At 39.5% G+C, this 14,194-nt stretch overlaps 1 long non-coding RNA gene across 1 annotated transcript in view; it reads left to right on the top strand.

The window, feature by feature from the left end:
* Nucleotides 1-13,539, top strand: part of LOC117360877 — a 63,431-nt gene extending 49,892 nt beyond the window's left edge. The window contains exon 3 of the long non-coding RNA XR_004539543.1: nt 13,392-13,539. This is a non-coding gene — a long non-coding RNA (uncharacterized LOC117360877). The remainder of the gene's footprint in view (nt 1-13,391) is intronic.
* The last annotated feature ends 655 nt before the right edge of the window (nt 13,540-14,194 follow it).

Here is a 14,194-nt window from a genome sequence, read left to right as displayed (position 1 = left end):
GGTGAGGATGATGGTGAGCAAATAGGCAAGTGAGGAGGATGGGAATGAGGGAAAAATAGCAATTTTGCCTGTCCACCCTGTCCCGTCTGGGGCGGTGGATTGATGTTTGTGGTCCAGTTGTTTATTACATGAGCCGGTTGTTGGTGTTATTGGTTTCCAGGGGGGGGGTGCAGTTTTGGCAGAAATTGGTTATTCCAGGCGGTCAATGATTGGTTTATGGTATGGATACAGGGACTGATGGAAGGGCAGCTACTTGTGTGTGATGCCACCACAGGTATTAGTGAGGCTGGGCGGCACCACAGGTCTCATGGGGGAGGAGGGAAGGGTTGGATCAATGTTGAGAAAACATAAGATGAAATTGTGAGGGCTGTCAGCTACTTCGTTACCGACTAGCTAACATGGATTGGTTTCTTTGTGAAGACCGCTCTGGGAAAGTTGAATTTATTTATATTCATGGTTTAATGTTATTGAATTGATTGTTAAAGCTGCGGTCAGAATTGATTTATCCACTTCCAAGAAGCTTGTTGAGTATTATTTCTAGAGTTAATTTTGTATATGAGCGATGAAAGTATGCGGATGTCATTGTTACAAAGGAACATCCGCCTCCCTTCTGACCAGTTGATCCTCCCTTCCACAAGTATCCAAAATATCCAAGTGGTAGGAGTTATCTCTTACTTCATCACAACTCTTGTGCTAGCTCTTTTAGATGAAGCCTCTCCTCTATGCTGACTGCCTATGATACTGGTAAGTATGGTGTCACCTACCAGTCTTATTGGGAACCTGCTTAGAAATGAGGTGACATGCCTTTCTCAAGTGAAAAAGATATTATTCTTCTCAAGTAAAAAAGATAATATTATTCAGAAAATGTGTTGGTCAGTTGGCAGGCTAAATTGATGGACAGGAGTGTTTCTCTGGCTACAGATTTGGATGTCTTTCTGGCTACTGATCTCTGAATAAATGTGATAGCAGTCTGAAAGATAATTGAGCATTTATCCCTGGACCCAGTGCTTGGGCTCACAAATTAAGGTTGTGTGCACCTAGGAGTTGGGATGCTGCAAGAGGGGAAGAGAAAGGATCTAAATCCCAGGGTGAGACAGGGTGTATACAGTCACAAGTGACCCACAAGATAGAAACTTTGTTTGCTTGTTTGTAGCCTCTTAACTACTTGGATTTTTTGTCACTTTTATGTTTTTATATTTAAAACAGCCAAAGACCCTATAAGATCCCTGAGGAAGGCATTTTTATTTTGCAGAAACATGGCCCTTGTTGGGTTATTTTTATTGTATACATTATTTGGTTTCTCTTATGTGGGTCACTTGTGACTGTATGCACCCTTTGTTGATTGCTTTTATGATAACTGTTTTTAAGTTATTTGGACGCTTATTAAACTATAAACTGGTACATCCGATCTTCTATTCTACAATATTTTTGTTGTTTTTGTTACTGTAACACATGTTAATTTAAGTTACTTCCAAAAACATTGGGGCATTTTCATCTGAAACTGAAAACAGGCCAAAAACTGACTTCAGGCCAGGTTCACTGCCGGAACCAAAGATGAAATTCATTGGACTCTATTGCAAAAGCATGTAAAGCATGTCATTATTATGTAAATTGAATAATACAGCCTGCAGTGAACTCCGCAAGCTGTATTATTCCTTGAAGAATAACAGCAGCTAAAAGCTAACTTTTTTCCTGGCAGAGAGCATTGGGCTGCTGACTTACCTATTGGTGACACGAGCAGCCAGTTTAGAAGTAAAGACATGCACTATGGAAGCATTATAGGATTGAGGGCCTTTTGGGCTGCCATAGGCAGGTGGTGAAGAAGTGTTAACTAAACTGTAGGGACGGTGAGTTAACAAGACTGCTCAGATGATTGCTTCCCCCACCCTTGACTTATTACAAACAAAACTCATGAAACAAAACGATGTGAAAAACAAAAGAAACAAATGAGCAATGAACTAAAAATTAAAACGAAATTAATGAGTTAAATTAATAATAATAATAATTTTATTCTTATATACCACCAAAGCCATGATAGTTCAAGGTGGTTTACACCAAGAAGCGCCGGACAATCAGCGAAGAGATCACAATTCAAAGTCATCAATACAATCTTACATAATGGAAGTGGAAAGCTATATAGTGGAAAGCTATATAGTTCTTAAGGTTACTGGTTGAATTAGCAGAGCTATAAAAATTCTTAGTTTACAAATCGATTGAACAAACTCGTTTTTACCAATTTTCTAAAATTGAAGTAGGTTGAGGAGTGCGTGATAACGTTACTCAGCCAGTCGTTCCATTTGCCTGCTTGGAAGGCAAGGGTTCTGGCCAGGAATCTTTTGTAGTGGCAGGCCTTTATTGTCAAATAGGTGAACAGATGTATTCTTCGTGTGGGCCTAATAGAACTTGCCAGGTTAAATTGGGAAACTAGGTAAGTAGGGGCCAGACCAAATATTGATTTATAACACAGACAAGAGAACTTAAACAGAATTTAAACAGAAAATGCTTGAGTACCTGATTGTAAAAACCGCTTAGATAACCTTGATAGGCGGTATATAAAATCCTAATAAACTTGAAACTTGAATTTGCGCCTCCAGGGACAGCCAATGGAGTTTTTGATAATTACACACAAGTGGCAGCCAATGGAGTTTTTGATAATTATATACAAGAAGAATTACACACAGGAACTGAGAGGGACAAAATAAATAAATTTTAAGGACTTCATTTTCTCACAGAAATGATCCAGTGGAAAGTGATCTGTGAAGAAAACATCTAGATTGGAGAACAGCTGGAACAATATTACAACTTTCAAAGTTGATCATTTTTTGTTTTGTTATGTTACAGCACAGTGCCATAGCGTTTCTGTAATGTTATCCCAAAAGAAAATTAGGCACCATTTTACTAAAGGGCATTAGCCCTTAAAACAGAAAAGGTGCTATGAGAGTACTTCCAGAGAAAAAGAGATCTTCACTGGGAAGACTTTACTGGGAAATTGCTTGCAAACTTAGGGAAAGGGAGCCTAAGGGCTCCTTTTACTAAGGTGCACAAGCGTTTTTAGCGTATGTACAAAATTACCGTGCGCTAAACCGCACGGTACGCTTCTAGAATAACACCAGCTCAATGCTGGCGTTAAGGACTAGCGTGCGCGGCAATTTAGCATGCTCTATTCCACGCATTAAGGCCCTAATGCACCTTTGTAAAAGGAGCCCTTAAAGTTAATAGGTAAACTCAGGGACTTTATTTTAAGTATTAGCAAGGGGATTTAAGGGATAGCATAGAAAGTTTCTGTTACAGTTAATAGGCTAGCACAGACACGGGCAACTCTGGTCCTAGAGGGCCGGAATCCAATCGTGTTTTCAGGATTCCCCAATGAATATGCATGAGATCTATTTAAATGCACTGCTTTCAATGCATATTCATTGGGGAAATCCTGAAAACCCGATTGGATTCCAGCCCTCGGGGAACGGAGTTGCCCACCAATGGGCTAGCATTTAAAAGGGATATTTTTAAATTTCTATAGTATCAGTATAAAGTACAGCTAATAGGCACAGGAAGCCTCAGTTCAGACTTTAAGAACATAAGAATTGCCATATTGGGACAGACCAAAGGTCCCTTAAGCCCAGTATCCTGTTTTCAACAGTGGCCAATCCAGGTCCCCAGTACCTAGCTAGATCCCAAGTAGTATAACAGATTTTATGTTGTTTATCATAGGAATAAGGGGGAGAGTGTGGTGCAGTGGTTAAAAGCTACAGCCTCAGCACCCTGAGGTTGTGGGTTCAAACCCACGCTGCTCCTTGTGACCCTGGGCAAGTCACTTAATCCCCCCATTGCCCCAGGTACGTTAGATAGATTGTGAGCCCGCCGGGACAGAGAGGGAAAACTGCTTGAGTATCTGAATAAATGCATGTAAACCTCTCTGAGTTCCCCTGGGACAACGGTATAGAAAATAAAATATAAAAAATAAGCAGTGGATTTCCTCAAGCTATCTCTGATTTATAGGCTCTTTAGCTAATTAGAAGGCTACAGAAGTAATTAGGGGCTGTTATCAAGTAATTAGCTCTTAGAATGGTAGTCTACTAGATCCTTAAAAGGGAACCTACCAATAACCTTACAAAATATTACCAAAATGGTTAAAAAGGAGCTAAATGGGTCTGTAACAAAAGTCAGAAGTGTAAACCAGGCATGGATGTTGTTTAGAAATATCATTGTGGAACCCCAGACCAAATGTATTCCATGAATTTAAAAAAGCGGAAAAGAGAGAAAATGAGAGCCAGCATAGTTAAAAGGCGAAGTGAAAGAGGCTATTACAAACAAGAAAACATCCTTTAAAGAATGGAAAAGGATCCCAATGAAGAAAGTAAGACGAGACATAAGCATTAGCAAGTTAGATGCAAAGCATTGATAAAGAAAGCTAAACAAGAATATGAAGAACAACTTGTCAAAGAGGAAAAAACTCATAGTAACAAATTTTTTTAGGTATATCAAAAGCAGAAAACATGTGAGGGAATCTGTGGGACCGTTGAATTATCAAGGAGTACAAGGTACACTCAGGGAAGATAATGCCATAGCGGAAAGACTGAATGAATTCTTTGCTTCGGCCTTTATGGAATAAGATGTAAGAAGTCATCCTGAACCGGAAATGTTTTTCAAGGGTGATGAGTTGGAGGAATTGAAAGAAATCTCGGTGAACCTGGAAGACATACTAAGCCAAATTGATAAGTTAAAGAGTGATAAATCACCTGGACTAGATGATATACATCCCAGGGTACTGAAAGAACTCAAACATAAGAACATAAGAATAGCCTTACTGGGTCAGACCAATGGTCCATCAAGCCCAGTAGCCTGTTCTCACGGTGGACAATCCAAGTTACTAGTACCTGGCCAAAACCCAAGGAGTAGCAACATTCCATGCTACCAATACAGGGCAATCAGTGGCTTCCCCCATGTCTTTCTCAATAAGACTATGGACTTTTCCTCCAAGAACTTGTCCAAACCTTTCTTAAAACCAGCTACGCTATTTGCTCTTACCACATCCTCTGGCAATGCGTTCTAGAGCTTAACTATTCTTTGAGTGAAAAAAATTTTCCTCCTATTGGTTTTAAAAGCATTTCCCTGTACCTTCATCGAGTATCCCCTAGTCTTTGTAATTTTTGACGGAGTAAAAAATCGATCCACTTGTACCCGTTCTACTCCACTCAGGATTTTGTAGACTTCAGTCATATCTCCCCCTCCACCATCTCTTTTCCAAGCTGAAGAGCCCTAACCATTTTAGTCTTTCTTCATACGAGAGGAGTTCTATCCCCTTTACCATCTTGGTCGCTCTTCTTTGAACCTTTTCTAGAGCCACTATTTCTTTCTTGAGATAAGGAGACCAGAATTGAATGCAATGTTCCATGGAGCGATACAGGAGCATTATGACATTCTTAGTCTGGTTAACCATCCCTTTTTTTAATAATTCCCAGCATCCTGTTTGCTTTTTTGGCTGCCGCCACACAATGATACCCAGATCCTTTTCCTGGGCGCTAAGCCCAAGGTGGACCCTAGTATCTGGTAACTGTGATTCAGATTATTCTTCCCAATGTACAAGACTATGCATTTGTCCACATTAAATTTCATCTGCCATTTGGATGTCCAGTTTTACAATTTCCTAAGGTCTGCCTGCAATTTTTCACAATCCGCATGCGTTTCAACAACTTTGAATAGTTTAGTGTCATCTGCAAATTTAATCACCTCACTCGTTCCAATTTCTAGATCATTTATAAATAAGTTAAATAGCACCGGTCCCAGTACAGACCTCTGCGGCACTCCACTGTTTACTCTCCTCCATTGAGAAAAATTATCATTTAACCCTACCCTCTGTTTTCTTTCTGATAACTAATTCCTAATTCACAACTGAACTTTGCCACCTATCCCATGACAGCCATCTCTTTTCCAAGCTGAAGATCCCTAACCGTTTTAGTCTTTCCTCATAGGAGAGGAGTTCCATCCCCTTTACCTCTTAAATTGCTGATCTTTTTTTAGTGATCTGAAACCTGTTGCTAAAATCATCTGTAGTATCTGAAGATTGGAGGGTAGCTATATATTGATTGGTTGCAGTGGGATCCCTGTGATTGTATGAATTAGCCTGGGGTAAGACTAATAGAAGGTTGTAAATGATGTGATCACATCACACCAGTTTTGCAAAATTATAAAGTACAGGTGTAACTGACAAAGGTTGTTCTGGTCACTCATCAATATCTTGCACACAAGAGCACATTGACAGGGCAGATACCTTGATTACAGAAGACTGACGAATAATTGTGTCTCAAGTTGGCTGCATATTTGGATATCAGCTAAGGATCTGCATTTGTCATAATACATGATTACTTAAGATACAGGAAAGTCTGCACATAATGGATTCACAAACAGCTTACTGATCTATGCAAGCAACAGCTTAGGCATGTTTTCCGTCAATCATTGAGGACAAAGATGTGCATTTCTAGTCTAAAATGTGGAATACATGTTTATTACATTTGTCCCATCATATGCACACTTTTCAAGTTTAGACTGATATATGCCAGCTTTGTAAAATTGGGATTCTCTTAAATGTTAATGCAATATAAATGTTTATATGCCATTCTATGCATTTCTAAGAACCCAGCAGCACTATCAAAATAATCAATGTATTCTTATATCAGCAGTATAAACAGAATACATTCACATCAAATATTTCATTTAGACAAGTCAGTCTGTGCAGTTTCTTGTCATAGCTGCATTGATTACCTTTGAAGTTCCCAAGAACTTCTTTTTGTGACTTTCTGGGGTGTCAGGTCAAAAGCACGCCAGGACAAAGGCGCGCGTAGACAATTGAGCGCAGCACGGGGGGCGCGCCGCAGAAAATTACTGTTTTTAGGGCTCCGACGGGGGGGGGCGTAGGGGGGAACCCCCCCCACTTTACTTAATAGACATTGCGCCGCATTGTGGGGGCGTTGTGGGGGGTTTGGGGGTTTGTAACCCCCCACATTTTACTGAAAACGTAACTTTTCCCTGTTTTTAGGGAAAAAGTTAAGTTTACAGTAAAATATCGAGGGTTACAACCCCCCAAACCCCCCACAATGCCGGCGCGATCTCTATTAAGTAAACTGAGGGGGCTCCCCAACAAAACCCCCCGTCGGAGCCCCTAAAAACTGTAATTTTCTTCGGCGCACGCCTCCGTCTTGCGCTCAGTTGTCGGCGCGCGCCTTTGTCTTTCGCGGGGTTGTCTATGAACCCTTTCTGGTACATTTTGCCTGTGGTTGTATGTGGTGAATTTCTTCATCAATTCTGTGACTCCTGATGCAGACATTTTCTTGCCAAAACACAGTTGTGTTGAGTCCTGTTATTTACACCACTGTTCATTGAATATAATAAATTTGTTTTGGTTCTACAGCTTTGAGATCACTGCCTTGCTTTTGTGTCTCCTGTGTCATCCTACACGAGGCTGATCTATCCTTTGCTTTTCATCTTCTAAGTTGACTGGACGTCTCTCATGGTTTCAGCTGTAAGCCTCTGCTCTTGTTGGCTATAAATTAATTGCCTAATGAGCCTGACAACTTGATAGAATGAAGCCATCTTAGGACAGGACAAGGAAGAAACAGAAACCACCTGACTTACCATCTCAAAACTCTAACAAGGATCCTAACAAACCTATCCCAATATCATATCTTCCAAATTCCATGTCTCATGATGTAATCATGAATCTGAGACCAGTACTATTTCCCTTCCTTTTGGATTTGAAAATGAAAAAAGCTTTTGCTATGAAAGTATAGGCTTCATGAGGGAACAGGAATGAAAATTAGCAGTCTTAGGGCTAAATTCACTTAGCCCCCGATTCCATGTCTGATCAGTGGTCAATTGCATGCAGGCCGACAAATTCACAAAAGACCTGCATGCAAATGGAGACGATTGTTGACACGCCCCCACCCACTGCACAGATCGCTAGAGAGCGATCCCGACGCATGTGCAGACCATCCAAGCCCAGCAGAGAATTTTTTTTTACTGTTTTAAACTTTTGTGAGCCCGTGGTTTTAATCTGCTTTAATCACATGGGCTTGCACTACAGAAAAGGGCAGGAGAGTCAGGGCGGCAGGAGAGATTCGGGGCAGGCAGGAGAGAGAAGTAGATTCGGGGCACGCAGGAGATTCGGGGCAGGCAGGAGAGAGAAGTAAATTCAAGGCAGGCAGGAGAGAGAAGTAGATTCGGGGAAGGCATGAGATTTGGGGCAGGCAGGAGTTGGTTCGGGGCATGCAGGAGAGAGAAGTAGATTCAGGAAATATAAGAGATTTGGGGCAGCCAGGAGAGAGAAGGAGATTTGGGGCAGGCAGGAGATCGGGGCTGATAGCAGAGAAGCAGGTCAGAGAGCAGGCGGCAGAAGGCAAGGCAGTTAGAAAGGACCTGAGCGACTGGTCCTCAGCAGTTGCTTCTTTTTGGATCGGCCAGCCCAGTCGCGGTTCCCTGAAAAGTTTTGTGAATCGCATCCCTGCCTACTTTGCATGCTGTTTCCCCTCATTTGCATGCATGGATCGGAATTGGATCAGAGGAGAGGTTAGTGAATTGGGTCTGAGGGAAATCGGGCCACAAAGGGGTCGCAAACCGATTGGTTTGCTTAGTAAATCTAGCCCTTAGAAGCAGAGAAAAAAGCAAAGAGTACCCACAAGGCTCAGATAGATAGAAAAGCACTTATTGTACAAAGGCACCTGTCAATTAATGGCATCTTTCACACATCTAAGTGGCACATATCTTTAGGCACTAGCTTATAAAATTGTCCTTTGAACTTTTAGCAGATGAGCAAGTTTTGAATAAGGTAGTTCCTAGCATTAGAGGTGGTCAGCAGTCACAGGAGTTAGGAAAGAAGGGAATCTATCAGGGCCAAAAGCATTCCCCTAGATGTCATGAAGGTAGCAAAGAATGTAAGAGTAACCTAAGCCTTTCAGCTTTTGGTCAATCTTCAGCCCTAGTTCTAGCAGCAGTCCCTAAGGGTGCAGGGAGAGAATCTGGAAAAACTCAGAGAAGTGGAGGCATTTTGCATAATTTTGCTAGTGGGTTTGCTGTCAGAAGGTGATCAACAGATGAAAGCTGTGTGGCCATCTTTCCAATAGTGGCATGCTCTATAATTTGTATGAACAACAGCAGAATTGTTTTCAGAGGAGAATGCTGATACTGTTCTTGGAAAACTACCTTGCACTCCAACTAGCAGCAACAGGAAATATAGAGCAAACAGGATGTCCAGTAATTCTATTGTCCCAGAAACTGTATAAGGGACTAGTCAACAGTAGCTCCTTCATGAAAGAGAAACAGTACTGATGACACTTTGAGCTACTTTCAATTAGGAGCCCTAAGTCCATTGCTGTAATCCTTCGGCTAAAATAATAATTAAAAAAATAGGTTCTTGTCATCAAATTCTTTTGACCCAACAACAAGGGTAAGCTAACTGTAAGTATGTAAGCCAAAATGTCCCGATAGGTAATAGATGCAATAGATAAAAATATTATAAAGCTATAAAACATTAATTAATAACAACATATAATTTATGTATTCCAGCTGATTTTATTACTACACGGAATAACTGTAGCTTTAAACTTTGGTTTCTGTTTTTAGAGTAATTAGGAAGAGTCATCTACGATTGTTTTCTTATCAGGCAATTCAGATGTGGAACAGTCTTCCTTTAGAAATAAGAAGCCTGAATTTGTATATTATTTTTCAGAAAAGTTTTAAAGACCTACTTTTTAAATAAATATTATTTTTGATATTTTATCACTTTGTGCAATAATTTTTAAGTATATGTGCTCCCCTTAATATAGGGTTATTCTTGTTGTATTCTGTTCTGAATCTGAATTGAAAAATAGCGGAATATAAGACTAATGATTAGATTTGATTATTAGCAAAGGCAAAGTGCAGAAAGCATCTGAGTAATTATAAAATATTTGACGTAGATAAATAACATAAAAACATAAATTAAGTTGTAAGAACCCAACTTGATCATGTTTCATAAAGATGATTCTATTGGGGTAAAATGTTATTGTATTAGAACATTTTAATGCATGCTAATGAAATTAGCACACATTAATTCATAGGTAAATATGCATTAAATAAATCTAGCATGCACTAATTTTTTAAAGGCACACTAATGAACCGAATGCACACTAATGAATGTACATCGCTAATGCTTGCTGATGTACTCTGCACTTCATAATAGTGGCAGATAAAATGCCTCTCTGGTTGGGAAGACTAAACTAACCTTCACCCCTGTAAGATAAAAAGTTGGCTGGACCGAGGTCACAATTGCCTGCCCCATTATATTGCCTATGCTTAGTAAGCCAGCAGTATAAGGCAGTTAGTACTACTAGTCCCTGTATGCAACGGGTTCAAGCCAGCACTGTAGCAAGCAGATCTGAAACAGGAAATTATATACAGTACAGTAGGTAAAACTCACACATACGGTAGTTAAAAGTAGGTGCTGGTGTCTGTGACATCAGGCAGCAAAATGACAGCTTATAGGGAAGAGGCCCCAATCTGTTGACAATGCATATGCCACACATAATGACAGCACTAAGGTCCAGACACACAATTGGCCACCCCCACAGTTTTTAACCATTTCAGGAAGTAACCAAAAGTGCTGCATACTGTAGATCCTAGGTTGACATGTTTGGCATGACCAATACATAGGAGTTTTGATATACTAAAGATCCAGCTTTTTTCTATTCTATCTTGAACTCTCAGCCACCACTGTAGTCTCTAGACTCCTACAACTCTCTCTCTCTTAAAAATATAGAGAGAGGCCCCAAAAGGCTCATTCTTAAGGAACATCTGTTTATTTGGAGTGTTAAGACATCAAATGTTTGGAGCTAACCTCACATCTAGAATTATCAGGAAAGGGATGGAAAACAAAGATGAAAATGTTATAATGTCTTTGTTTCGCTCTACGGTACGGTCATACCTCAAATACTGTGCCATTCTGGTTGCCATATCTCAAAAAAAGATATAGCGGAATTAGAAAAAATACAGAGAAGAGTGACAAAAATGATAAAAGGGATGGGACAACTTCCCTATGAGGAAAGACTAAAGCGACTAGGGCTATTCAGCATGGAAGCATGGAAAAGAGACGGCTCAAGGGTGATATGATAGAGGTCTATAAAATACTGAATGGAGTGGAAAAGTAGATGTGAATTGCTTGTTTACTCTTTCCAAAAATAGTAGGACAAGGGACATGCAATGAAGCTAGGTTCCCTAATGTGGCTTGTAATTGATTTATGCGATATTGGTGCCTATTGTTTAAATTTAGATCAGAATATTTTGAAAAAAAAAATTTCCATGTTAAATTATGGTTGCAATTGAATTCTATTTCCTGATGCATGTATGTACCTTTTATTTTGAAAAAAAATGATAAATAAATAATATTTTTTTAAAAAGTAGTAGATTTAAAACAAACTGGAAAAAATTTTTCACACAAAGGCCCTTTTACTAAGGTATGCTAACCAATTAGCGCACGCTAATCAATTTAGCTTGCGTTAAACGCTAACGCATGCATATTAGTCTATGGATACGTTAGTGTTTTGCACACACAAATTCGATTAGCACGCGCTAATCGGTTAGTGAACCTTAGTAAAAGAGGAGGAAAGTGTAATTAAACTCTGGAATCTGTTGCCAGAAAGTATGATGAAATCAGTTAGCTTAGCAGGGTTTACAAAAAGGTTTAGAACATTTCCTAAAAGAGAAGTCCATAGACCATTATTGAGATGGCTTAGGAAAATCCATTACTTATTACGAGGATAAGCAGCATAAAATTTATTTTACTACTTGGGATCTAGCTTGGGACTTAGGTTGGCCACTGTTGGAAACAGGATTCTAGGCTTGATGGACCTTCGGTCTGTCCCAGTATGGCAAATCTTAAGTTCTTATGTCCATTCATTGCTCAAACCTTTTAACACGTAAAGTAGATAATGAATCATGGTTCTCTTGCTAATACTGAATATTGCATCAGGTGAGATACCCTTTCACTGTCTAAACTAAGCTTAAGTACACCAAACTGCCTACTGATCAACAACAAACATAAAACAAATTACAATTGGAGTGGATGGTATTTAAGGTGGGGTTGAATTGATAATTATTGTTGAATTTGTATGCTGCTTTTGTATTTGAATTTGTGGGTCTCTAGGGTCTTGGTTGACCTGAGCATATAAATAAATAAATATAAAACATAAGGGTCCTTTTACTAAGGTGTGCTAACTGATTTAGTGCGCACTAACCAATTTAGCGCGTGCTAATCGATTTAGCACAAGCTAAATGCTTAGGTGCCTATTCTATTCTATGGGCGCCTTAGCATTTAGCATGCGCTAATCTTTAGCGCACACTAAATCGTTTAGCGCATGCTAAATCAGTTAACGTGTGCTAAATCGGTTAGTGTGTCTTAGCAAAAGGACCCCATAGTAACATACAAAGTAAATGACGGCAAATAAAGACCCGAATGGTCCATCCGGTCTGCCCAACCATATATGCTCCATAAATTAATTTGAATTTAAATGGTCCTTTTTCTTAGATATTTCTGGGCCAGAAACCCACAGCCCTGCCCAGTAGTGTGCTTAGGTTCTAAAAACAAGCATATTATTCTAGAGACTTATTCAGTCTGGTAATAACCCATCCAAAACAGTTTTTCAAGGTTCTCTCACATTTATCTAGTGGTGCACATTAAATGGGACCTGAGATGCTTTTAACAGAAAATCCATTTGTTGATTTTTTTTCCCATTCAAAAGTCATGATGATAATAGAGAACTTAGCTCCAACCTCTAGATATAATCAATCTAAAGCCCTTACATTGAATCCTGTTGTATCCAAAATCTCATTAAACAGAGCAACTTGTCAGACACCCTGACACTCATTTACTATTCCTTCTAGTAAAATGATATGAAAAGTCTTATCATCTTTGAGTCCTGCCACCTTTCTGTTGGAGTAGCGTAATGGTTAGAGCAATAGACTGAGAACCAGGGGAACCAAGTTTAATTCCCACTGTAGCTCTTTGTGACCCTGGACAAGTCACTTAACCCTCACTGCCCCAGGTACAATAACCTTTCTACCCTATTTAATCAAATCCATAGTAATTGTCTCTCAGAAGGATTTTTTTTCTCTACCATAGAAAACTGCTTATTTTTCCCTTGCTTTTCTGGACCCAGTCTTACTGGCCAGCTATTAGCTAGTTTCAGTTTTATATTTTATGTCAAAAGTGGTAGAAAAGGTTATTCATAAACAGCTAGTGAATGTCCTAGACAAAACCAATGTGGAAATTATCGCTATAGCTGCAAACAGTAAGTACCACGTTTTTAATGTTTTCACAATTTGAAAGTTGTTTAAATTACATGGGAGATTTTGTTTTCATGTTGCAGTCTCTATAAAAGACCCCCGAGGAAGCCATTAGTGATTGCAAAACGGGCCCTGTCGGGTGAATACTTGACTGCACAAGGCACTTTACACTAAGGCACTTTTTGAAGAAGTCTCAAGCTAAGTGCACTTTTGTTGATATTTATTTATTGATTGATTCATTGAACAGAAAGTAAAAACAAAAAATATTATGAGTGAGAGGATTTTGGTCGATGAACGAGAATCCTTTCTGCATTGATACCTCAATGTTCATTCATTGAACAGAGCAGGATTTCTGAGACCTTTTCCTCTCAACATAGACATAACTTATAAGTTGTGGTTTTGAAACCTATTTTTTTTGGGCATTGAATATACATTCTAAGAGGTTTCTTGCTTTTTCTATCACTGTAGTGTTCCACTATTACCTCAGCCAAGCACATACAGGCACCAGTTTGTTTTCCCAAAGCCTGCCTCCGCCTATCTCTAGGGAAAACTTGAGAGTTCTTCTTTCTCCCTTGGGGAATTCTCTAGAATGAACCCAGCCTGGGTAGAAATACCTCTCTCCTGTGAGTCCTGCCCCGCTGACTCAACACTGAGCTCCATAGCCCAGTGCATGCTGGAACCTGTAGTTCCACATTTGATTAGCATCTGCTGCTGCCCGGGGGTATAAGATTAGCATATAACATATAACATATATAGCATATAGCATATAACTGATTAGGCTATTATTTAATTAAAAAAAAAAAATAGGTATCTGCATTCTTTTGTAGACTAGAGTGTTAGCAGATGTCCTGTTCTAGAATTGCTGTCATTTATGATTTACACACAA

Source organism: Geotrypetes seraphini, chromosome 5, assembly GCF_902459505.1.
Source record: "Geotrypetes seraphini chromosome 5, aGeoSer1.1, whole genome shotgun sequence".
Taxonomy (NCBI): domain Eukaryota; kingdom Metazoa; phylum Chordata; class Amphibia; order Gymnophiona; family Dermophiidae; genus Geotrypetes; species Geotrypetes seraphini.
The sequence above is the reverse complement of the archived record's forward strand: the minus strand, read 5'-3'. Positions and strand labels throughout refer to the sequence as shown.